This window comes from Dermacentor albipictus, chromosome 2 (genome assembly GCF_038994185.2).
Source record: "Dermacentor albipictus isolate Rhodes 1998 colony chromosome 2, USDA_Dalb.pri_finalv2, whole genome shotgun sequence".
In the NCBI taxonomy this organism is placed as follows: domain Eukaryota; kingdom Metazoa; phylum Arthropoda; class Arachnida; order Ixodida; family Ixodidae; genus Dermacentor; species Dermacentor albipictus.
Genome location: NC_091822.1, coordinates 123,711,925 through 123,735,343, shown reverse-complemented (window position 1 = coordinate 123,735,343; position 23,419 = coordinate 123,711,925). Strand labels below are relative to the sequence as shown.

The 23,419-nt window shown below is 47.1% G+C and overlaps 1 long non-coding RNA gene across 1 annotated transcript in view; it reads left to right on the top strand.

Annotated features, from left to right (window-relative positions):
* The window catches only part of LOC139056083 (uncharacterized), a 108,829-nt gene extending 96,903 nt beyond the window's left edge, over nt 1-11,926 (top strand). The window contains exon 3 of the long non-coding RNA XR_011512145.1: nt 11,630-11,926. This is a non-coding gene — a long non-coding RNA (uncharacterized lncRNA). The remainder of the gene's footprint in view (nt 1-11,629) is intronic.
* The last annotated feature ends 11,493 nt before the right edge of the window (nt 11,927-23,419 follow it).

Here is a 23,419-nt window from a genome sequence, read left to right as displayed (position 1 = left end):
TTTCAATGAAAGTGGATAAATAATTAGCAGAAATAAAATTCGAAAATTACGCCAACACGTATGTTGGAATCGACGTGAAGCGAAGCTCTCAGCGGGTAATTAAATGACATACAACTAAAGGAGATGCGTACAATTTCACTTGCTTTCATCTTATGCAACGTGTAATCTCGTGCAATCTTTCTGTTCGTCCACCGCACAAGTCACAGCTTACAGGTAAACGTCGAAGGAAGGCTTCCCGGCGTATTGAGGCGAAACAGTATGCCGACGTGCAAACACCAATTCAGCCGCATGCACATGGGGACGTTGACACCGTGGTGTCAGAAGGAGGAAGGCAATGTTTCAGCGACACAGACGAAAGCTCCGCTCTACAGTTTTTAATAATGTGGTTTGACGTCTCAATACGGCGAGGAGCCTTCCTTCGACGTTTACAACGGCTATGAGAGACGCCGTAGTGGCGTGCTCCTGATGTACGCGGGCGTTTTTTTTTTTATTATTCTGACCCGATGTGAATGCGGCAGCTGTGGCCAGGATTCTTGACTTGAAACCGCAGCTTCGTGCCCAGCCGCAGAACTCGAAGGTCACTGAGTGGCAGAGGCGGGTCAACCAGCAAGCGTGGTTACCGATTCATGACTAAAACTTGCAGCGCGACTAGGCGGAACATATAGAAAAAGACGAGACATACACCCACATTTTTCGCCCAGTCGTGCTGCACATTTGAAATCATGTATCCGAAACAACTATGGCCTACGAACATGTGTTGGCGCGATTACCGACCAACCATTTACGCAAAGTTTCAGTAGCATAACTTTCTTTACGTATATAAAAGTCAGATACTCTTCCTACGATACTCCTTGTTTCCACTCGGCGCGCGTCAATGCCTTCCCCCGCTCCGAATACTGCATTGACAGCGGCCGTGAAGGCTCGTGATGGTCATCTACGTACAATACTATTTAATATATTAGACTGTAATGACTTGTTTTATACGTATGGACAGTGTGTCAGTGTATGTTTTTTTTTGTATGGTATAGAAGCTACGTCAGCAAACACTAAAGTCGTTGCCTGCCCTTAGAGAGACTTATTTGACGAGCCGGTGCTGGACGTTTACCTGTACTTGCTAATAGCCGCCGATCATTTGATCTATACTATAGTAAGACTGGACTCGGTGGAGGGGAAGCAACCTGTTTTTGCTCCGTTTGGCTGCCTTGCCCGTTTACTCTTAACAGTGTTAGTGACAAGTGACATGCTCACACTGCATCTAACTCTTAGGTATATTTAACCCACGCTAGTTAAAATGAGAAGCTCGCGCGGAGCAATTGCCGGTATATGCTGTTGCAGTGCTAGATCCGCCTTCCTAGCTCGCACCATCGTCCTCCTTCTCAGGTTGCTGGTATTTTGTTTGCAAGCGCATGCACACAAAGATAACCTTCCTTGCAAATTTGATTCATAGGTTTTCATACCTTATCCTACTTCTCAGATCGTTCAAAGATTCCCAGCATCGCCAAACATGGTTGACAGCGTTATACAATGAAACGATACGCATTCATTGACGCATTACCGAGAAGAGGACTTAGACATTACTCTTTATAATAGCTCAGTGTTCCAAGAAGGCCACAAAATCAGCCGAAAGAAGACTACGCCACGCTTCTATGTACGTTTTCCTGTAAAAATGGGCCTTCGAACGTGTGGTCACATAACTTTATATCCCTGAAGGAGACGATTCAGGTGGACCAGTCGCGAGCCACCAGTGTTAGATTAGAACCCCTGTTGGAACGCCACCAAAGCCACGATCTTGATACACAGACACTTCTGAAATTTCTGTTCAAAAACCGACATCTCCGCGTTGTGACGGATTAGGCTGTACGTGTGACGGCGTCTATACTCGATGGTGACTCACGTCGGGATCGTGTCTCTAGAAGAAGTCATTCATCCCATAGCAAGAGCACTCCATTGTCTGCAGGTCCAAAAAACGCATTCCTCGCAATCTCTTGCTGCACACTAGCGCATCTGCAGTATTTATGCCGGTTCGTTTGCCCCCTTCACGTTTCGTGCTTTGCCGCATTAGTTTTTTTGATCGAGAAACCGGATGGGGAGAGAAGCAAGAAGGAAATGTCAACAATTACCGGTGAACGGAAAGCTGCGGCATGTACGAAGCTCAGCGATATTTGTTGAGTGCCGTTACCAAGTAATAAACCGCGGCTTCGAGGGAAGGCACAGTAGAGGCTACGCGCCGTGTAAGAGTTGGGATCGGAGGAGGAGGAGGAGGCAAAGGAGAGGAAAGACAGGGAGGTTAGCCAGTGTAAGTACCGGCTGGCTACCCTGTGCTGGGGAAAGGGGTAAAGGGAATAAAAGGAGAAAGAAGAAGAAAATGAAAAAAAAATAAAAAGAAAAAAATTCACACAGTAACGCGAAACTACGCTCTACAACGTTCAAAGGCGGTCGCACAATTCACATGTCCTTAAAAACTTCAACAAAGCCCTTAAGGCCTTGAATGCCGAAGCCCGTCTGGACCAATGTCCTAGAGCTTTTTCCTCTGTAAAGGGGCGATTGTCCAGTTTTGCGAGAGCAGTCACGAGCACTGTTCTTCGCACTGCGTAACGGGGACAGTCACAAAGGAGATGTTCAATCGTCTCCTCGCAGTCGCAGGTGTCACAAGTAGGGCTGTCGGCCATTCCAATGCGGAATGAATATGAGTTCGTGAATGCCACGCCGAGCCACAGGCGGCACAGAAGTGTTGCTTCCGCTCGTGGCAACCCTGGTGGTAGGCGGAGTTGCAGACGTGGATCGAATTTGTGGAGACGTGCGTTCGTAAATTCACTGGTGTTCCACAGATTCTGTGTAAGCTCACGGGCGAGGGAGCGAAGACTTGTTGCTGCATCTGTTCTTGACAGCGGTATGGGTATAATCTGGGCGCCATCATGAGCCGACCGGGCAGCGTCATCCGCACTGTCATTTCCTGAAATTCCACAGTGACCCGGTATCCACTGGTAGATGATGTTGTGTCCCTTGTTGATTGCGTGATGGTGGAGTAGTCGGATGTCTACGACTAGTTGCTCATTTGGTCCATGGTTTAAAGGGGACATCAGACACTGAAGAGCTGCCTTTGAGTCACATAAGATGGACCATGAATGTGATGATTTCTGAGCAATGAACTCCAGAGCAGCACGGATAGCTGCGAGTTCTGCAGCCGTCGATGATGTAATGTGAGATGTCTTGAACTTGAGGGTGACGCACTCTGTGGGAATCACCACTGCTCCAGCTGAACTATTAGAGGATACAGAACCGTCTGTGTAAACATGGATGCGTCCTCTGTGCTGTTCATGTAGCACTGAAAGCACGGTTTGTCTGAGGGCAAAAGTTGACATCTCTGTTTTCCTTTTGATACCGGGAATAACAAGAAGAGTCTGGAGTGGATGGAGGCACCACAGCGGTTGAGATGGTCGTGCTGCAGGCGTGAAGTTTGATGGTAAAATTCCATGGTTGGCAGCAATAATCTTGCTAAACGCTGAACGAGGTCGAGCGGCAGGAAGGGAGGCGAGATGATGCGATGGAAGTCGGGCGAAGTGCCTGATATGCATCCTTAAAGTGTCGACTTGAAGATACGTGTTTATGGGGTGGTCATGCGCGATGGCTATTGTTGCTGCCGTGGACGCACATCTGGGAAGACCAAGGCAAATTCGCAGAGCTTGAGCTTGTACAGATTGGAGGGCACGGAGGTTGGTCTTGCCGGTCCCACCCAGTACAGGTAAGCTATAGCGCAGGAGACCTAGGAACAGTGCGTTATAGAGTTGGAGCATCGCACTCACAGACGCACCCCATGACTTTCCCGCAAGAAATCTGAGCACGTGGGTTATCATGACTAATTTCCTTTTTAGGTAGGAGATATGAGGACTCCAGGAAAGGTCTCGGTCCATTATCACTCCTAGAAAGCGGTGCGTCTTCTCGTAGGCAATTGGCTGTCCATTAATTCTGATAACGTATGGTTTCATTGCTTTACGCGTGAAAGCGACTATAGAGCACTTCTCGCAGGACAGCTCCAGACCTCGTGCTCGAAGATAACCTGATGTTAGTGTGGCCGCTTTTTGAAGTCTGGCGCGGACCTGAGGACGCGTCGCTCCTGATGACCAAATGCATATATCGTCTGCATAGATCGACACATGGACGGATTCCGGAAGGGTATGAACCAGGTCGATGAGCACCAGGTTAAATAGAGTGGGGCTCAAGACTCCGCCTTGTGGTACGCCTCGGTAGGTGTTGCGTTGTGATGACGCACCGTCCTCTGTTTGCACAAAGAATGACCTGTCCTTCAAGAAGCTGGATATCCACTGAAAAACAAGGCCGCCTAGGCCGACATCACCCAAGGCGTCCAGGATGGCTTGATGGGTTACGTTGTCATATGCGCCTTTAACATCTAGGAACATCGCCGCTGACAGTCTCCTGAGGCTTTTTTCGTGCTGAACAGACGAGACAAGATCTATGACGTTGTCTATAGAAGAGCGTCCGCGTCGAAAGCCTGCCATAGCGTCAGGATATAACTTGTAATGTTCTAGATACCACTCTAGACGCGTCAGCACCATCCTCTCCATCACCTTCCCTAGACAACTGGCCAGAGCAATGGGACGATAAGACGCCACGTCTAGGGGTGATTTACCTGGCTTGAGCAAAGGCACAAGGCGGCTGGACTTCCATGCAGCTGGAACTTCGCCTTCACGCCATGAATTATTGTACACGTCTAGAAGTGCATGCCGGGCTGTGTGACCAAGGTTTCCAAGAGCTGCGTATGTCACCCCGTCAGGCCCAGGTGATGAGGAACGTCTGCACGCTGCCAACGCCGCCTGCAACTCCTCGATGGAAAACAGATTGTCCATACGAGAATCCCGCGAGATTGGAACATCACGGAGATCACGTGTAGCGAACGATGGCGGTAGACCAGCGACCTTGAAACAGAAGTCGTCCGCTACGTCGATCTCCCTGCGACCTTGGTAGAGAGCCAGGCATTTGAAAGGGTGGCGTTGTTGCGGTGATGTTCGAAGACCACGCACTGTTCTCCATATATGTGACAGGGGTTTATGCGGGTCAAGGGTATCACAGAAGGTTTTCCATCTTAGAGACTGCAGGGAGTTGATCCGACGCTGGATCTTCTTCTGTATGCGTCTCGCCTCCCTTAGGTCGTAGATGGACTTGGTGCGCCTGTACCTTCTTTCCGCGCGACGGCGGATTGCTCGAAGCCGCTCCAATTCTGCTTCGAATTCAGAAAATTTAGGAATAGGCCTAAAAGATCTTGTGGCTTCTTGAGCAGCGGCGTTAATTAGCTTCTCGATGTTGCCAGGCAGACAGTCCCGGATCTCTTGGCAATTCTTCTCCATGAGCGACGTGTATTTAGGCCAGTCGATGTGATGAACTGTAGTAGAGTGTGACTTGCGTATGCCGTCGATTTTAACATACGTTGGAACGTGGTCACTACCATGCGTTTCGTTGTCCGTGAACCATTTCACTCTGGCACTGAGGCATCTCGAAACAAAAGTCAAGTCCAGGCAGCTGCTGTATGTCAATCCCCGCAGAAAGGTGGGACTGCCATCATTTAGGCAGCAGAGCTCATGGTCCGACGCGAAGGATAGTACACGTCTTCCTCGACAGTCCATCTTTAAGCTTCCCCATAGCGGATGATGCGCATTGAAGTCGCCGGTAATAACCCATGGTCCAGGTGTCGCTGTTAAAATTCCATCTAGTCTTGAGCTGTCAAATCGACTCGAAGGTGAAATGTAGGCACCTATGAGCGTGAGTGCGACGTTCTTGCATTTTATAGTCAAACACACATATTGATTGTTGTCATCAGGTGCCACTGGGTGTAAAACATATGTGAAATCGCATCTGATATAAATGATGACTTTGCTGCGGTCGGTACAGGTGGCAGACATGAAAGCTTCATATCCTGACAGGCGGATGGCGCTCTCAACGTTTGGCTCACAAATGACAATTATTGGAAATTTGTTCTTAAAAACAAACGGACGAAAGTCCGAAATGCGCGATTTAATGCCTCTGACATTCCATTGGAAGATAGACGCTTCTTTGACCTCTTTAAGGAACGAATGTAGAGGAGCAGCCATGGTACTTCTCAAGACCGGAAAGTACCGGATACAGGGCATCCAGTATTTGAAGTGCGCCTCGAGCTGCCGGAGTGTGTATGGCAGTCAGTAGTGCTCGTAGCGTGTTCATAAGGGCCCTTATCATGGTGACAACTTGTTTGTCGTTGTCTTGGTTGCCAGGAGGTGAAGCGTGATTCGGCGAGCGTGCTACATCTTGTCGCTCCGCTGGTGGATCTAGCCGTGGCAATGGCGGCCACTCGTCGCTTGAGGCAATGATATTGGAGACTTTCTGCTGAGGAATGTCATTGCTGCTAATGCTAGTTGTATGCGGAAGTTTCTGGACTGTCAGTGGGCGCGGTGCATCCTTAGCAATAGCAGTGGGTTTCCTAGATCTCCGGCGACGTGAACGTCGACGTCGCACCTTAGCGGCAGCCTCCCTGTGCGAGGAACCATCCCTGACCATTTGCCTCAAGACTTTCGCCTCATTTTTCACATGTGGACAATTCTTCGAAGTTGCATCGTGAGAGCCCTGACAATTGGCGCACTTTTTGTTTTCTTCACGACAGGCGTCGGAGCTGTGCGACCCAGAGCACCGTGAGCACACGGCAGCGTTTGTGCAAACCGCACTAACGTGCCCTATCCTTTGACATTTCCTGCACTGAAGCGGCTTTGGCACAAAAGGCCGCACAATGTGTCGGAAGTGACCGACCTTGACGTGGGACGGTAGGCTGTCTCCTTTGAAAGTTAACTTGACACACTGCGAGCGTCCCAGGCGACGAGCTTGCAATATGGCAATTCCCTCTGTCGCCGGCTTGATGAGTATATGCAGGTCAGCATCGCTTATGGAATTATCTACGTCATACACAACGCCGGCCGTAGAGTCATGATGGTCTTGTTTATAGCAGCGTACGTTGATGCTATCCAGCACCTTAACGTTGCTTAGGATGTCTAGCGCGCTGCGGTTTGTGACATCTATAGCGAGGATGTTCTTACGGGCGTTGATCCTTATATCTTTGATCTGACCCGGAACGAGTGCCTCGAGCGATACAGATGTGGCTTGGCGGTTGATCCGGTTTAGATTGTCGCTAGCAGCCACAGGCACATATAAAATGGTGAGGTCTGATGGCTTTCGCGTCGGGATCACAGTTGCCTTACTTGTGGAAGGGGACGTCCTGACGAGTCTTCTCTTTGCTTTGTGCTTCGCTACGGGCACGAAATCGCTGTCATCCGAGGTTTCATCACTGGTCCCTGAGTAGATCACAGTGTCCTCGCTGTCGGTGTCACTCGGGCGACTAGACCGCTTTCGCGGTGCGGTCGCTGTTGACGTAGACGGACCAGGAACCTCTCCAGGCGACTCCACGTCCATCGCCGTAGTTAAGGGAGTGGCGCCTCCCACACAGTAGCTTCAAATTCTCAGAGACGAAGAGGCAGCGTTCCACACAGGACACTTCGTCGTCGTCTACCCAGTTGGGATCGGGCTTATCAACAACTTCAACTCCCTTCAACAACGCCCTTAGCGTGGATGAGTCGGACGACGGCATGGGCCAGTATACCTTTTTTTTTTTTAGTTGGGATCGGGCTTATCAAAAAAGGTATACTGGCCCATGCCGTCGTCCGACTCATCCACGCTAAGGGCGTTGTTGAAGGGAGGAACTGGTTCTCAATGAGAACGAGGAATACGGGCTTCATTTAAAGCATCTACATGATGATGATGATGAAAAACTTTATTTATCCCTCTTTAAAGGGAAGGGGGCAATGTAATAGAGGGTGGGGGAGGAAGGGTGGAGAACGTTACATTTCATCAGTCTAGCATGACTGAAAACAAAACACACCGTGCAGCCGAAAACGGCTGCCTAAACCCGCTATGTCCTGCCTGTCGTCCAATCGGAACGTTCAGAGTTCAAGGCACTGGATTCGGGTGGATGCCAATTTTTCCCTTGCATGTGCGTTCCTCCACCTTGCGGGCTTCCGCAGAGCTGATTTGCCACATTCAGTGCCCGAGTGCCTCGAGTTGTCGATTAATTCGCCTTCGCTCTGCGATCGGCTAGTCCACTGGTTAGCTCAGATGGTAGAGCGACCGCCCCGGAAAGGAGTTGGTGCCGGGTTCGTTTCCCGGTCCAGGACGAATTTTCCTTCAACTGCGACGCTTTATAACTAAGAGACCAGTACGAGTTTTCTTTGCAGCTTCGTGCTACAATTCGGGTGAATGCCAATTTTTCTTTTTCATGGAAGCACTGGAAGAATGGTATGATTGTAGACTATCTTTTTGAACCACCGTGGTAGGCACCCAGTCATGATTTCGTAATGCCGGCCGTATGCGCTCCGGCCCATTCTAATCCTCCTGCATATATTCTTCTCATAATCAGGGCTCCCTTTGAGCGATTGATCTACACAAGGTTACTCCTTTATGCGCCCTAGAGGCCGACTGCCGATCAGGAATTCTTATTTACTTGACATATCCTTCAATATTACCCTTGTTTTCTGCATCTTCAACCTACTCTTACACTTTCTCGGTTAAGTACTTCAATCAGTTGTTGCATTGTGCCCTGAGCGTTGCCCAGCAGGACAATGCCATCGGCGAGCTGAAGGTTATCGAGATATTCGCCGCTGATCGTCGCCTTCCTTGTGTAACAGCTTGAATACCTCTGCTAAGCACGCAGTGAATATCATTGGAACGATTGGGTTTCTTTACCTGACCAACTTTTTTGATAAGCACTTTTCCACTATTTTTGCGGATAGTTAAAACACGTGATCCCAGAATTATCACTGAGGCAAAGTTGAGCTCTGATGAGATACGGATACGTGCGTTGTGGCTGAACGTAAATAATGATGTTCTACAATGCTTGGAATAATTTTGCTTGTCAGCCGAATGCTGCAATTATCACGGCCTTGATGGGAAGTTCGTCCAGTCCTTCAGTACAATCCATACGATAATCATTTGTGCCGCTAATTACGCGCAAATATCGTAGCTTTGTCCAAGCGCACTGAATTAAGTGATCAAACTGTGCGCCCCTGGGAGAGCGCACAAGACACCAGCGCCGCAAACGCTGATCTTGCTGAGACGACGCGTTTTAGTTACCGCCTTTATGGTCGTGCACGCTTCAAATTTTTAACTTTGCTATACCAGGCCAATGTGGCCGGCTTTTTCATTAACTCATGCTGACCTGCCTACTGCGCAACAGGCGCGGGGCACCGTAATACCGTCGCCGGCTGGACGAAAATTCTTGCACTGAATTCGCAAACGCCTATAAAGGGCTTGTTAAATGAGAGGAGAAAAAGCAAGACCATCGCATTAAGCGATTGAAGGACGTTAGTAACGCCATTTCGCCCAGGGCTGATTTTAGTCTGGGGTTTAGAACATCTCCAGCCAATCATTTTTTTTTTATGTTTCGAAAGTTTGCCCAACGGCACAAACGAATACATACATCAATATAGGCCGATTTCTGCGGTGCACATATAGTGCTTGAAGGCTGGTCCCCTAGAGCCAAGAATCATAGTCCGATGGTCTCGTAGGATGAAGGCCCACTGTTTGCAAGTAGCGCCGTAGGATCTGTTTTAGGCCAGGCAATGTCCACAACTGTGTTTGATTGTAGCCGCAGACGCTCGAGCTGAGCAATATGGGCAGGTATCCACAATTGGTCCACGGAGATGTTGTGGCCAGGCATACGTGACCGATGGGTTAAGCGCAGCCCCCCCACAGAGTCTCGGCAACACCACCTCCTCTTTGCGGGTAAGACCAACTGGGAGGTTCGGGCAACACGGTATAATTAAATCTCGTCTGGTGCGGCGGAAAATCTCATTGCTGCGGAGGAAATCACCCTGGGGGTCACTTGTGAAAGGTGCTTCCAAAATTGGTGGCACTGCAATGTGGGTATCGGTGTCAGCTTGTATGTGAGCAGAAATAGTGTCCCGTGGAATACACTGTATATATCCGAAGCAGACCGGGCATCTCTGCAGCAGTGTATTTCGTTTGCGAAAGGGTGGGCAATGTATACCTTCCGAATCTCGTTTATGGCCGAGATGGGGTCTGCACGTATTATTATAACCGGTGTTGCCGACGCGGAAGTAGCTGTCAGCAAGTTTATTGCGTGTTGTAGGGTCAAAAGTTCAGCGCTGACCGATGGGACCAGAGTTGTCAGACGGTACACATAATTAGCACTTAGGGTTGGGCGCCCTGGCACCACGGTGGACGTGACCACTTCTTTGCCCATGCAGCTCACATCCGTATAGGCCAGCAGTGAGCCTGTCAAGAGTGCGCTATCTGCTTCTTCTATGTGACGCTGCAAGGTAGCCGATGGACGAGGGACGGGATTTCGGAGGTGGCTGATGGGTTTGTTGTCTGTGTGTTGTTGGTGACCCCATGGTGGAAGGGTATCTACAGAAGATCGCGTGATTTAAACCCGACGGCCTATGTATGCAACTAAATCAGCAGCAGATTGCAGGAAGGATGGTTTGAGATCCTTTGCTTGCGGCGTTGTTAAATCAATCCTGAGTGGTGTTTAGTTGCGCCTTCTCCTGAAGTGTCGGGATTGGTGTGCATCGTGGAAACCCGGCAAAGATACGCATTGCTTCCCTGTTGATGCATTCTAAACGGGCCCAATCTCTAACCGCGAGGTGCTGGAATTGAGCCGAATAGATAAGACGAGGCTGTGGCACCGTTCGGACGAGTAAACGGGCAGTCTTTGGTGCGGGCACTCCCAGCCTTGGAGCAGATGTGTCGTATCAGATGAAGCACCTAGTGCGCTTGTTGCTTACTTTTGTGGACCCAAGGTTTTGCTGAGCCATTTGCCGTGATGACAACGCCTAGTATGCGCAGCTGGGGAGCTGGCGTAAGAGCGCATCCAGATAGGTGCAGGTGGATAGGTGTGTTGAGAAGCCGTCGACGATTCCGCTTGTTCGCAACCGACATGTAGAGTGTTTTCTCTGTTGAAAGTGTCAGTCCTATGGATTGACACCACTTGTAGGCTGTGTTCAGTGCTTCCTGTAAGGCGGATTCCTGTCGTTGCAGGTCGTCGTGAGCACTCCATCTCCAGCCAATCATAAAACAACGATGGCTGTCGTGTGCTGTCGCTTTTCTTTGTCGTCTGCTCTCACCATGGCCTGTTCCCTGTTACTGGCTTTGCGCACGCAAAACAAAACCGTAGTGGCCTCATTATTAGCCTTCTTCTGCGCGCTTTTTTTTTTACCAGAAACGAATCTTCTGCAGTGTATCTTGAGGCAAAGCGCAAGAAAGCACGTAAGACAATAGAATGGAACCAAGACACAGCGTTACTAACAACTGAATTGTTATTGCCCATGGTTACCCACATATACCATAGCGCAACAGCAAGAAAAGAAAGGCCACTGTCACATGCTCTGTTGAACTTCTCCAGTGATGTGCGTCAGTATGGTTTATATATATATATATATATATATATATATATATATATATATATATATATATATATATATATATATATATATATATATATATATATATATATGGGCACGTCAGCTGGCCGCCTGTGAACATCGCGATGAACCCTTTGTTGCTGATTTTTATGCAGATTTCCTTTCTGGGAACACGGCGCGGACGTTTGATGCAAGAGGGGATGCTGTGTGTACCGTCTTTCCTGCCTATCGCTTCGGAGACTGCGCGCAAGGACTTGAGCACAAGCTTGAATCAAACGACTGGATACCACCGCCCCCAGCGACATTGTCTGCTTCCTTTATAAGAAGACGTCCCTGCTCGAATTCTTTTCAATTTCGATCCAAATAGGTCACGAAGCTTCGGGCGATAAAGGGTTCAGTACAAATTGTCACCGACATCAGCAAGGGTGGTTATGGGAGCAGCGATTGAAGCGCGACTATGTTTGGAGGGAACAAACATTGCAAAAGAAAAGGCCGTTTTTTTTTTTATTCAAGCGAGACACAGTTAGATTCATTCCACGAAAATAAAATTTCTGGTCAATTTTTTATATTTGTGACGTGTTCATAAAATACAAGTTTATTCGATTTTATTACTATTAATAAATACATTTCTTTTCAGCGCCCATCGTTACAGGGGGCGTTGACGCCGCTATCACTCGCAATGCAATGCAGCTCTTGAAATGTGCAGAAATGCGCGCTCGTAAAGTTCACCTGTTGAAACACGCCCCCCTCACACGTGCTTTTCTGCTTGTCGAAGTTTGCCTGAATTTGCTGACGGGGGTAGCTTCATCGCTTCTTAACCTGCTCAGTCAAAAGTAGTGACTTACGACCGCCAGATAATTGTTTAGTTGCTTTCGTGCGACTGCGCTAGCCGACGGGCTTGGCATCCTACGATAGGATCAGCACTCTACACCTGAATCTTTTGTCGGCCTCCAAAGAAAGTATCTTCCGTGCAGTGGTGCGATTTCGATAACCGTACGGCTGGGCTTTTCCTGCATCGCTTTCCGCGCTGAAAGCTCGAAACTGCCAGCAAGTCGAATGGCGGGACATTTGAATATATAGCTCTAAAGGCAGGCCAACAAAAGTTTTGCGCCTTCGAAAACAAAATGACGTCACTTCTGTTTTTAACGGATATGGCGTAACATAATTTTTTCTTCCGCGGGAAGTGTTCCCTCCATACAGATGGCTCTAAGCCCCATGAACCGTCGATGAACCGCCGTGTTTTGAACGTATTGGATCCTATGGAAGCTTCGCTACCAGGTATATTTACCTTGTTCCTTCAGTAGGCACGTCAGCTGGCCGCCCCTGAACATCACGATGAACCCTTTGCTGCTTTTTATGCAGGTTAGTAACAAACACGCGTCTGTAAGGTCTAGTGACCGCTGTCTGCTCCAGCTGGCGTGCCCCTACAGTGTCTGTGTGTTTTGTTCGTATGCGCAGAATGTTCTTTTTTTTTCTCTGCTTATGCTTTCTGGAGATGTAGAGCCGAATCCGGGACCGAACACCAATGAGCTGCTTCAGCAACTTATGGAAGGCCAAAAGGTCATGCAAAATAGGCTGGATGTAATCGAGTCTAAATTGAAAAAGTTAGAAGCGTCCACATCAACGCTTAAGGAACTTGGTGCCAAAACTACGGGACTCGATCGAAAAAAGCATTCATGATTTGGTGATGAAACTCGTCGACCTAGAAGACAGAAGCCACCGCTATAATCTTATCGCATTGGGTCTTCCAGAGGATGAGAACGAAACATCACAGCCCCTGTTCGCGAATGTGGTCGATCACTTATTTGGTACGACGCTTGACGTCGAAGTCACATCTGTTGAGCGCATTCATAGAATACGACGTAGACAGGTAAGTAAACCGCGACCGCTTGTGCTAAAATTAGTTGGCCACCGCGCAAAAAAAAGTCCTAAAGAATTGCCATAAGCTTAAAGGCCAGAGCGTTTCCGTAAGTCATGATTTTCCTACCGCCACTAGGATACTGCGCAAGTAACTGTCGGATAGTGCTTCGAAAGATGGAAGGGAAGGAAAAGAAGTTAAGCTCGTATACGCCAAAATCAATATTGACGGCACCGTGTTTCGATGGGGTAGCAGCCAAAAGAAGAGGGTTGCTCTTCTCACAAATAACAAAAATGTTTCGGCCTCTGACACCCAAAGCACGAACTGGCTCAGACGCAATAGCTGAATTATCGTTGGTTGCAAAAACTCTTCTGTTGCCTAAACATAAACGCCCGTAGCATTACTAACAAATTCGCTAACTTGGAAAGTATTATTACAGCGCACAGTCCTCATGTAATAGTAATAACCGAAACTTGGCGATAACACCAAATGGTTTCAGGATTTACCGTAACCATCGCGGCAGTAGGAGAGGTGGAGTCGCGATTCTACTCAAGGAATCATTGCGTGTGTCCAGGTTACCGGACATACCGGGAATAGAACGCATTGTAATTAAGCTGTTTCTTGAGGAATGCCACCTGATTATTGCTGGAATATATCGTCCACCGAACTCCGATAGCTCTGCCGAAAAACACAATTCGTTCCTGCAACCTGTTACTGACAGGCGATTTCAACTTACTAGCGATAAACTGGTCCGCCGATTTCCCAGAAGCACTGAATGACGCGTCTCAAACGTTCGTTGACGTCGTCATTTTGCACAATTTAGCTAAACTAGTTCAATTACCCACACGGACTCAACAGAATGCGGAGTCTATATTAGACCTTTAATTCCCTTGTTTCCAGTAGGCTACTGCGGAGGAATCCAAGTATCCATATTTTTGATGGCGTATCTGATCACAGGATTGTATCCTTATCGATATAAATGCATTTTTCTTCGAAACTTAAGAAAAAAGAAATTATAGTGCCGTTGTTTCCACGTGATAGTGATGTCGACGTACTAGATAGACTTGGTAGCTCGTTGTCTGATTTCACCACTATGTACGGATCAGCTCACGTCTCCGTCGAACAAATGTTTCTTTAAGGAATTGCTTTCTCGATGTATTGCGCAGTTCGTACCAAAATTTAAAAAAGAAAATGAAAGACTATGCGCACCTGTAACCCCTGGCTGACGACGGACCTCGTTCGTTTGGGGCGTAAACTAAAAAAAAATGAGAAATAAGCATGAGCGAGATTCAATAAACTCTAACGCGGAAAAGATTACCGAGCTACGCGTTACGTTAGGAAACGGCATCGAAAAAGCGAAAGACCATTTTCAGAACCTGCAATTCAAAAACTTTCTTCTTTCATGCTTCTGCTTCTTTCATGCTTCATGCTTCTTTCATGCTTCTCAGTTCTGGCCATACTTGTCGCCGAAAAAGAAATCAGTACCACGTCTATCCATCGGTGATACAGTTCTGGATGATAATTTTGATATAGCAAAAACACTTAATACATATTTGTGTCCTCTGTTCCCGCAGGATAATGGTAACACTCCAAACATCTCGCCTTTGGAAGAAATACCGCCTATAGATGATGCATCTATTAGTGAGGATGGTGTACTGGCGATTCTTCTGAATTTAGACATCAAGAAATCACCTGGTGTTAGGGGCGTAGCCAGGGGGGGGGGGGGGGAAGAGGCTTATAAGGCTTCAGCCCCCCCCCCCCCCTGAAATTGTTTCGTGCTGTCGTGCGCCGCCGACCAAAACAAACCCCGGCGCAGGAAATCATGCTAGATTTTCTCCAGAATGTCCTTTCCACGCTCAAAAAGACATTTCAGCGCGAACGTTGCGAAATCGGGCTGGATTTCGCAGCAACGCCCATGCACCGGGAGTCACATATCGTAACGCAAGGAGCCCCATCCGAGCACAGTTTCAAGGGCGTTTTGATGGCGAGCGGGCTCGTCACGGCATTTCGCGAACGCCGCTGGATCTACGGAGCGCACGGATTTCAATTATGAAAGTTTATGGGTATAAAGTTCTCATAAACTTTTGATGCGAAAGGTGCGTTGACATTTCCAAATTCGTGCTTTAGATTTTAGACTCCGGAACCTTGTGGGTGTAATATTGTGATAAACATTTGATGCCAAAGGTACATTGACTTTCCTAAAGTCGTACATAGGATCATACAACGAGACAAGCCAAATGGGCACACTATCAGACAAGTTGACAAAGCACGCAGCGAGGTCCGATGAGACGAAGCGTTGTGGTGGTTCATTTGTGCCGTCATGGCACACAAAAAATATCAACATTTTTTTCACCTGCCCCAAAGCATCCATGTCAAGATACTAAAGCTAGCAAAGGTAACCACGATCTTATTTATTTTTATATTTGACTTTTATTCGCGGTCACATTGAGCTTCTTCTTCTTCTTTTTTTTTTCTCGCTAACCGCGGGCTGCCGGCACCAGCCAGAGCGCATGCGTTTTTCTCTTGTTGCCCCGACCACCACGCGGCGCACTTCGATGCGCGTTCATTTTGCTCTGGCCGAGTGGATTTTCACCTGGCAGAGTTTTGGACGCTTTCTGACTAGCAGAGGAGAAAAAGAAACAGTGATCGCTAGTCATGATTACGTCAAACTCTTGCCTTTGCTTCGTGTTGTCGACAAATTCGACTTCGCCCTACCACCTGCTAGCCTTCTTGTAAGCTCAGATGGTAGAACAGCTGCCCCGGAAAGGCGGTGGTCCCGGGTTCGAGTCTCGGACCAGGATGAATGTTTCTTCAACTGCGAGGCATATCTTTCATGGAACCTGTATGGGTTTCCATTGTCGCAAGTGCTACGATTGGGTGGATGTCTGATTTTCCCTTTATTAACTGTGCTTTTATTTGCTACCACCCAATGCAATGTGATAAGGAGTATGAAAAATCTGGCTATTGCGAGCATAAAGAAACACAGCCTGTTAGACATTAAGCAGACTTTCGCAGCACATCATTATGCTAATGCATTCCCCAGCAACGCACGCCCAATACAATTATGCACACAAACTGCTCAATACAATTTGAAATGACAGATCAGTGTGCGCCGCAATACCATAAGCACGCACGATCCTCGGTTATGAGTTGTGGCCTTGGCCAATCGGCCACTACAGCGCGTTCCAACGTTTATCCGCGTCAGCTAGAGTGGCGCAGATAGACATAATTAGCTCGTAAGACTGCTACTCGCATATCGTATACATTTATTCTTATTTCGGCAGCTGCGACGGATGTTTAGGTCTTGTGAATCGACTTGTACGGTTACTACTGGGGCAACTACTGAAGTCCGCATCTGCGCTTCGACTACAGCACTCGTCTTTGCACTGGCGGGCATCGTAAGCTTGCTGCTCTTACGAACAGATTTAGCTTTAAGATTTAGCTTTAAGTACAAAACAGTTTAAAATTTCTCTTACGCTAAAATTGGTGCGCAAGTTCACCTGGTGAATTCCGCCCCAGCGTTCCCTCAGCACAGCAGTCCGATGCTCTACGCATTTGTCCACTGACTATCTGATGACCGAAGTTGGCATGAATGAGCTTAGGTATGGTCGGACACACCGGAAAGTGCGTGAAGGTCCCAAGGAATGCTAACTGCAAGAAAAACTGTGACCAAAAGGAGTCGTAGGAGGCATGTCGAAAAACGACTGCCCCTCCAATGCAAACAAATTATTTATAATAAGCAAGGCGTCAGCAGAAAACCACTCGCAGAAAGTCATCAAGTCTGTGTTGTGCACATAAACAGCACCACCGCATAAAATACCCGTCTGCGGCTTGGGCGCGAGCAAAGTGTATGAGAGCGCTATCATGCTTGTGCACACTCAGAAAGATCTCAACAATGGGAGAAAGATAATTCACCAGGGCGAAAGAGGAAGATACCGCGAATATTTTTCTTTCATATTGTATGTAGGACCGAGAAGCTAAGCAGGCGCGCTTTTGGCTCAAAATATTGGTTCTATCTCAAGAGCCAAAGCTCTCTGACGGGAACGGATAACCGCGTTTTGAATTGACCGTGGATCGGCTGTGTCAACGCTCGTACGTACACCTGGAAAGTAAGGAGCGTCGTAACGGTACTCGGATTCGGTTGATCAATTTGGTATCGCACTGTCGGTCGGTACTAGAGTTCATAGTCGACGCCGTTCGCTGGCGACAATACCGCGGCGGAGAATCGACCGCATACCTACTGGTATTGGGTAAAAACTCCCCAAAGACCCACGTTGACTTAGTCGCCCCTCCTAAGTTAGATCAAGGATTATGGTTCCCGCATGTCCTTGTGTGGATTTTGAGCGGAGAAGATAGCCCCTATATCAAGGCAACAGCAGAGAAGTCAAACTCCATGCATTACCCTCCTGCATACCACAGGTCTAGGTACCCCCCTCCCTCCTTGACATACCACTTCGTATTGGCTTCGGGCGGAAGACGAATTGTCCTGAGCCGAAGTACCAGCTAAAAGAAAACGTGGTTTCAAACAAACGAACAAACCTGTCTGATAAAGTTTAACTCGATGGACTTTGTGAGAGCGGCCCCCTTTGGACGTAACCACTGCGGTGCTTGCTTGCGGCATCAACTGTGAGACGGATGAAATCGAAATGCTCATCCGACTGCTTCCGAACAATAATATATACCCTCCACGCCCTCTCTAAATACTTCACATCTCCATGAACACATTTCACAGGCACAGACAAGTATAAAATTTATAGAGAAAAATTTAAATATCAAAAAGACAAAGAAACTAGCTAGCAGAAACATCCTAGACCCACCGGCGTGAGCTTATGGAGGTCCATGCCAACTGCACCATAAAAACACTATTGTACCCACACACACGAATGTCATATATTTATGGTGTTCCTAAAAGCAAACACTTGGCGTAGTAGACTTCGAAGGGCTCTAGAATCAAAACAAATCTGCAAGTCAAAGCACATCTCCGTTTAGGTCAGTACCACCACGGACCAAGTATTTTGGATACAGAAAAATCGCATCTATAACCACCTGATTTATCGCGCAAGCAAACTCTCGGCCATGTGTTCTTGCCGGCCTATATAATCGTAGCGCCGCGATATTTAGCCATGCATGCGTAAACCAAAGAGCTCGTGGCAAGTTTCGAGAAACCGGCCAGTGCAACTCACGTCACGAAACGACGCGGGACGTCCGCTCTCGATCCTCGATGCGCACACACTCCGAGCGAAGCCCTCAGCCACGCGGTCGGTCTCGTATGACATCCCGTATACGCGCCTACGCCAGCGGATGCCCATGCGGGGGCTCGTCTTGCAGGGCGACGGGTCGCGTGTTTCGATGAGGCACGTGGACGGCCGTTGAACGAGAGTATACGCAATTGTATACTGCGTGATTGTATTGTATTGTATTGTGTACTGCGTGATTGTATAGTCAGATCTTACATGTCATCCCGGCACTAATTGTGCGATGCTCTATTTTAAACGAAGCATCGCCGATGTATTATAGCTTCCGTTTCGAACAAAGAGCTTCGTGCCTTCTTTGTATGACAGCCGGTACTGTCAAGTTTTGTTGCTACATTGCATTGCTATACGTCTTCTAATGCCAATGAGTTCTCAATACAAAGCTTCTAATGTTGATGTGATTGCTTTCATGTGAAATAGAAATGATGCCAACGTTGTCTTTCCCAATGTAATGCACTTTTTCTGTAACAGTTTGCGCAGTCATCTTCTAACCCACTGCATTTCATCAATGTATGATGTGCGATGACTAGTGCAATGAGACCTTGCTTGTTTTTTGTTCTTGATACTTTACCCCGCCGTGTTTGCTTAGTGACTTTGATGTTGCGCTGCTAAGCACGAGATCGCTGGATCAAATCCGGGCCCCGGCAAACGCATTTCGATCGAAGCGAAATGCAAGAACACCCGTGTACTTAATTTAGATGCGCTTTGTAAAAAACCCCAGGTGATCAAAATTAATCCAGAGTCCCGCACTACTGCGTGCCTCATGATGAGATCGTTCTTTTGGCACATAAAATATCACAATTTAATTTGGTTGTTTTTTTAACTGCGAACATTTCTAACGCTAGTTATCAAATCAAATCGAACTTTATTGAGCATCACACGGACGTCTAGGGGTTCAGACAAAAAGCCTGTCCAGAGGCTTCTCTAGGGGCCTACGCCCCTCTGCAGAAAACTTGGACCGTGCGGACACCATGTTTCGTCATCAGCCTATCCTATGTCCACTGCTGGACGAAGGCCTCTCCCTGCTATCTCCAATCAGCCCTGTCCTGCGCCAACCGACACCAAGTACCGCCTGCGAATTTCCTAATTTCATCACCCCACCTAGTCTTCTGCCATCCTCGACTGCACTTACCTTCTTTTGGAATCCATCCTGTTACCCTAATGGTCCAGCGGTTACCTAACCTACGCCTTACATGGCCTCCCTAGGTCCATTTTTTTTTCTCTGAATGTCAATTAGGGTATCCGCTATTCCCGCTTGCTCTCTGATCCATACCGTTCTCTTCCTGTCTCCTAACCTTACGCCTAACATTTTTCGTTTCATCGCTCTTTGCGCGATCCTTAATTTGCTCTCGAGATTCTTTGTCGACCTCAAAGTTTCGGCCCCGTATGTTAGCACCGGTAGAATGCAGTGATCGTACACTTTTCTTTTCAATAATAGTGGTAAGCTCCCAATCAGGATCTGGCAATGCCTGCTGTATGCATCTAACCTATTTTTATTCTTCTGTAGATTTCCTTCTCTTGATCATGGTCCCCTGTGATTAATTGTCCTAGATAAACGTACTCGTTCACCGACTCTAGAGGCTGACTGGTGATCCTGAACTCTTGTTCCCTTGCCAGACTATTGATAATTATTTTTGCCTTCTGCATATGAATCTTCAACCCCGCTCTTGCCCTTTCTTTGTTAAGGTCCTCAATAATTTGTTGAAATCCATCCCCATTGTTGCTGAACAGGACAATGTCATCTGCAAACCGAAGGTTGCTGAGATATTCGCCATTGATCTTCACTCCTAAACCTTCCCTGTTTAATAGCTGGAATACTTCTTCCCAGCAGGCCGTGAATAGCATTGGAGATATTGTCTTCTTCCCTGACCCCTTTCTTTAAAGGTATTTTTCTGCTTTTCTTTTCGAGAACCAAGGTAGCTATGGAATCTTTGTACATATTTTCAAAGATATTCACGTATGCCTCCTGTACTCCTTGATTCCTTAATGCTTCTATGACAGCTGGTATCTCTACTGAATCAAATGCCTTTTCATAATCTATAATAACCATATAGAGAGCTTGATTGTACTCTGCAGATTTCTCGATTGCCTGATTGATGACTTGGATGTGATACATTGTAGAGTATCTTTTCCTGAAGCCAGCCTGATCTCTTGGTTGACTGAAGTCAAGTGTAGCCCTTTTTCGATTGGAAATTATCTTGGTGAATATTTGGTACATTTCTGAAAATAATCTAATGGGACTATAATTTTTCAATTCTTTAACGTCTCCCTTTTTGTGGATTAGTATAAATTTGGTACACCTCCAGTTCTCTGGAACAGTTGAAGTCGTGAGACGTTGCATAGAAAAGGCCGCAAGCTTTTTAAGCATGATATCTCCTCCATCTTTGAATAAATCGATTCTTATTCCATCTTCTCCTAATACTTTTCCCCGTGTCATGCTTTGGAAGACCCTTCTAACTTCATCGTGAGGTATAGAAGGAGCATCTGTTTACTGTTCATTACTACTTTTAATGAAGGTAGCGTGATTGTTCTGGGTACAGTATAAGTCAGCATAAAGCTTTTCCGCTGCTTTTACTAAATTGCCGCTGACATCACCATGCTTATGTTTCAGTGCATATATCTTGGCTTGTCCTATGCCAAGTTTTCTTCTGATTCCGTGCTACGTCCATATTTTACAGCTTACTTAGTCTTTCTCACGTTTTAATTTCAAATATCTCTCACTTTCTTCTTGTTGATCAGTTTTTACAGTTCCGTGAATTCTATCTGATCTCTTGAGTTGGACGCTTTCGTTCTTTGTATTTTCCTTATTAGGTCATTTGTTACTTGAGAGAGCTATCTGCTGGTTGCCCTGGTGCTTTACCTGTCACTTCAATTGTTGCTTCTGAAGCCAGCCTAGTTAAGGTTTCACTCATTATCTCTTTGTCATCGTCATCTCGCTATTCTAAAGCTGCATATTGGCTGCAAGTGTTGGAAGCTCGGTTTGGCGGAGGCAAGTAATACACGTTTTGAAAGGTTGAGAACAGAGAGTCGAGTGGCTTTATTACAAAACTAAAGCACGTTTGCCTAGTGGCTGCGGTGGCTCCCCAGCCGGGCAGCAACCTCACTTCCAAGAAAGAGCCGGGGGCAATGACCCCCACGTGAAGTCAAGGCGAGGTAATTGGATTACCCAGAAGCGGGGAGAAAGTATAGCGACGGACGGTCGCTGCATAAGCACCAGCCTGAATTGGTCTACTTTTACCCTTACTGCGTCTGGGTTGGCCTGTTTCTACTCGACCAATTTTACTCTTTCTCTTTTCATTTGAGCGAAATTCTAGACCTCACTATAGCCTATGATCACTGCAGCTTACCCTACCTAACACGTCTACGTCCTGCACTATGCTGGGATCGGCAGAAAATATGAAAGCTATTTCATTTCTTGTTTCTCCATTAGGGCATTTCCAGTTTCACTTCCTGTTGCTACGCTTCTTGAAGGAGGTATTCATGATTCGGAGCTTATTCCTTTCCTCGAATTCTACCAACATCTCTCTTCTAGTGTTCCTACAATCGGTGCCGTAGTTTCCAACAGCTTGTTCACCAGCCTGCCATTTCCCCACTTTTGCATTGAAGCCGCCCATGACTACAGTATACTGAATTTGCAATTTTCTCATCGCTAATTCACCATCTTCATAAAACTGTTCTATTTCTTCATCATAGCGACTGGAGGTTAGTGCGTTGGCTTGCACTACTTTTATTCTGTACCTCCTATTTAACTTTATTACGACTACGGCTACCCTCTCATTAATGCTGTAGGATTCGTGAATGGGGCCCGCTATGTCCTTATGGATTAGGAATCCTACCCCATATTGTCTCTTATCTGGAATTACTCTGTAGCAGAGGACGTGGCCGTTAGTCGGCACTGTATAAGCCTCCCCAGTTCTAACCTCACTAAGGCCAATGATATCCCATGCAATATCTGATAATTCTTCAAGGAGTCCTACTAAGCTAGCTTCACTCGAGAAGGTTCGTGTGTTGAACGTTGCCAGGTTCAGTTTCCAGTGGCGGCCTGTCCGTCTCCAGATAATCTTAGCACTCTCTGCCACGTCGTAAGTCTGGCCACCGCCTTGGCCATGTGCTCCGCAGCTGTAGGGGTCTCAGGGCCAGGGTTAAATGTAGGAGTCATGGGGGAGGTCGTGGCCGAATACTGCACCAGGGAGGCCAATTCCTGTTCTGGTGACGAAGTGTCATTGTAGAAGCTTAGTGGGCCTTCCTAATTTGGTTGCACCCGGACTCACTGGCTCTCGGCATTTTTTCCAGTGTCAGGCGCCGCTTCAAGCCTGGAGATGTGGTGAGCCGGAGGAGGGTTCGAACTTACGACCTTCAGATCAGAAGCCCGATGAGCAAAAATGAATGAGAAAAAGGGTCTATACATGCGTAATACAAATAGAATTTTACACAATAGTTAATGACAATAAAATGCAGTAAGAACAATAAATTTAGTGCACATCACATGTGCACCAACCAGATTTGTACAAATTGGCGCGGATGGAGAAGCAAACTGAGTAAGAATAGCTAGTGAAAACCGCGTTAAAGAAAATTACAAGCACAAAACTCACTTCAGCTATGCATATACAATAAAAAAGTATAAATAAAACATGGCAAAATATATAACACGAATCATAACCAATATTTTATTTATTAAATATAGGTTTTGTTTTGTAGCTATAACAAGGTGTGTGATAGTTTCTGTCGATCAGATGCTGTGCAATTTTTTGTAAATAAAAGTTAGTGGCAGTCCCTGCGTCATGAGTGTGTTGTTGTTGCCGTAACCTTGCCGAAGTTCAAAGAAACGCATTGCC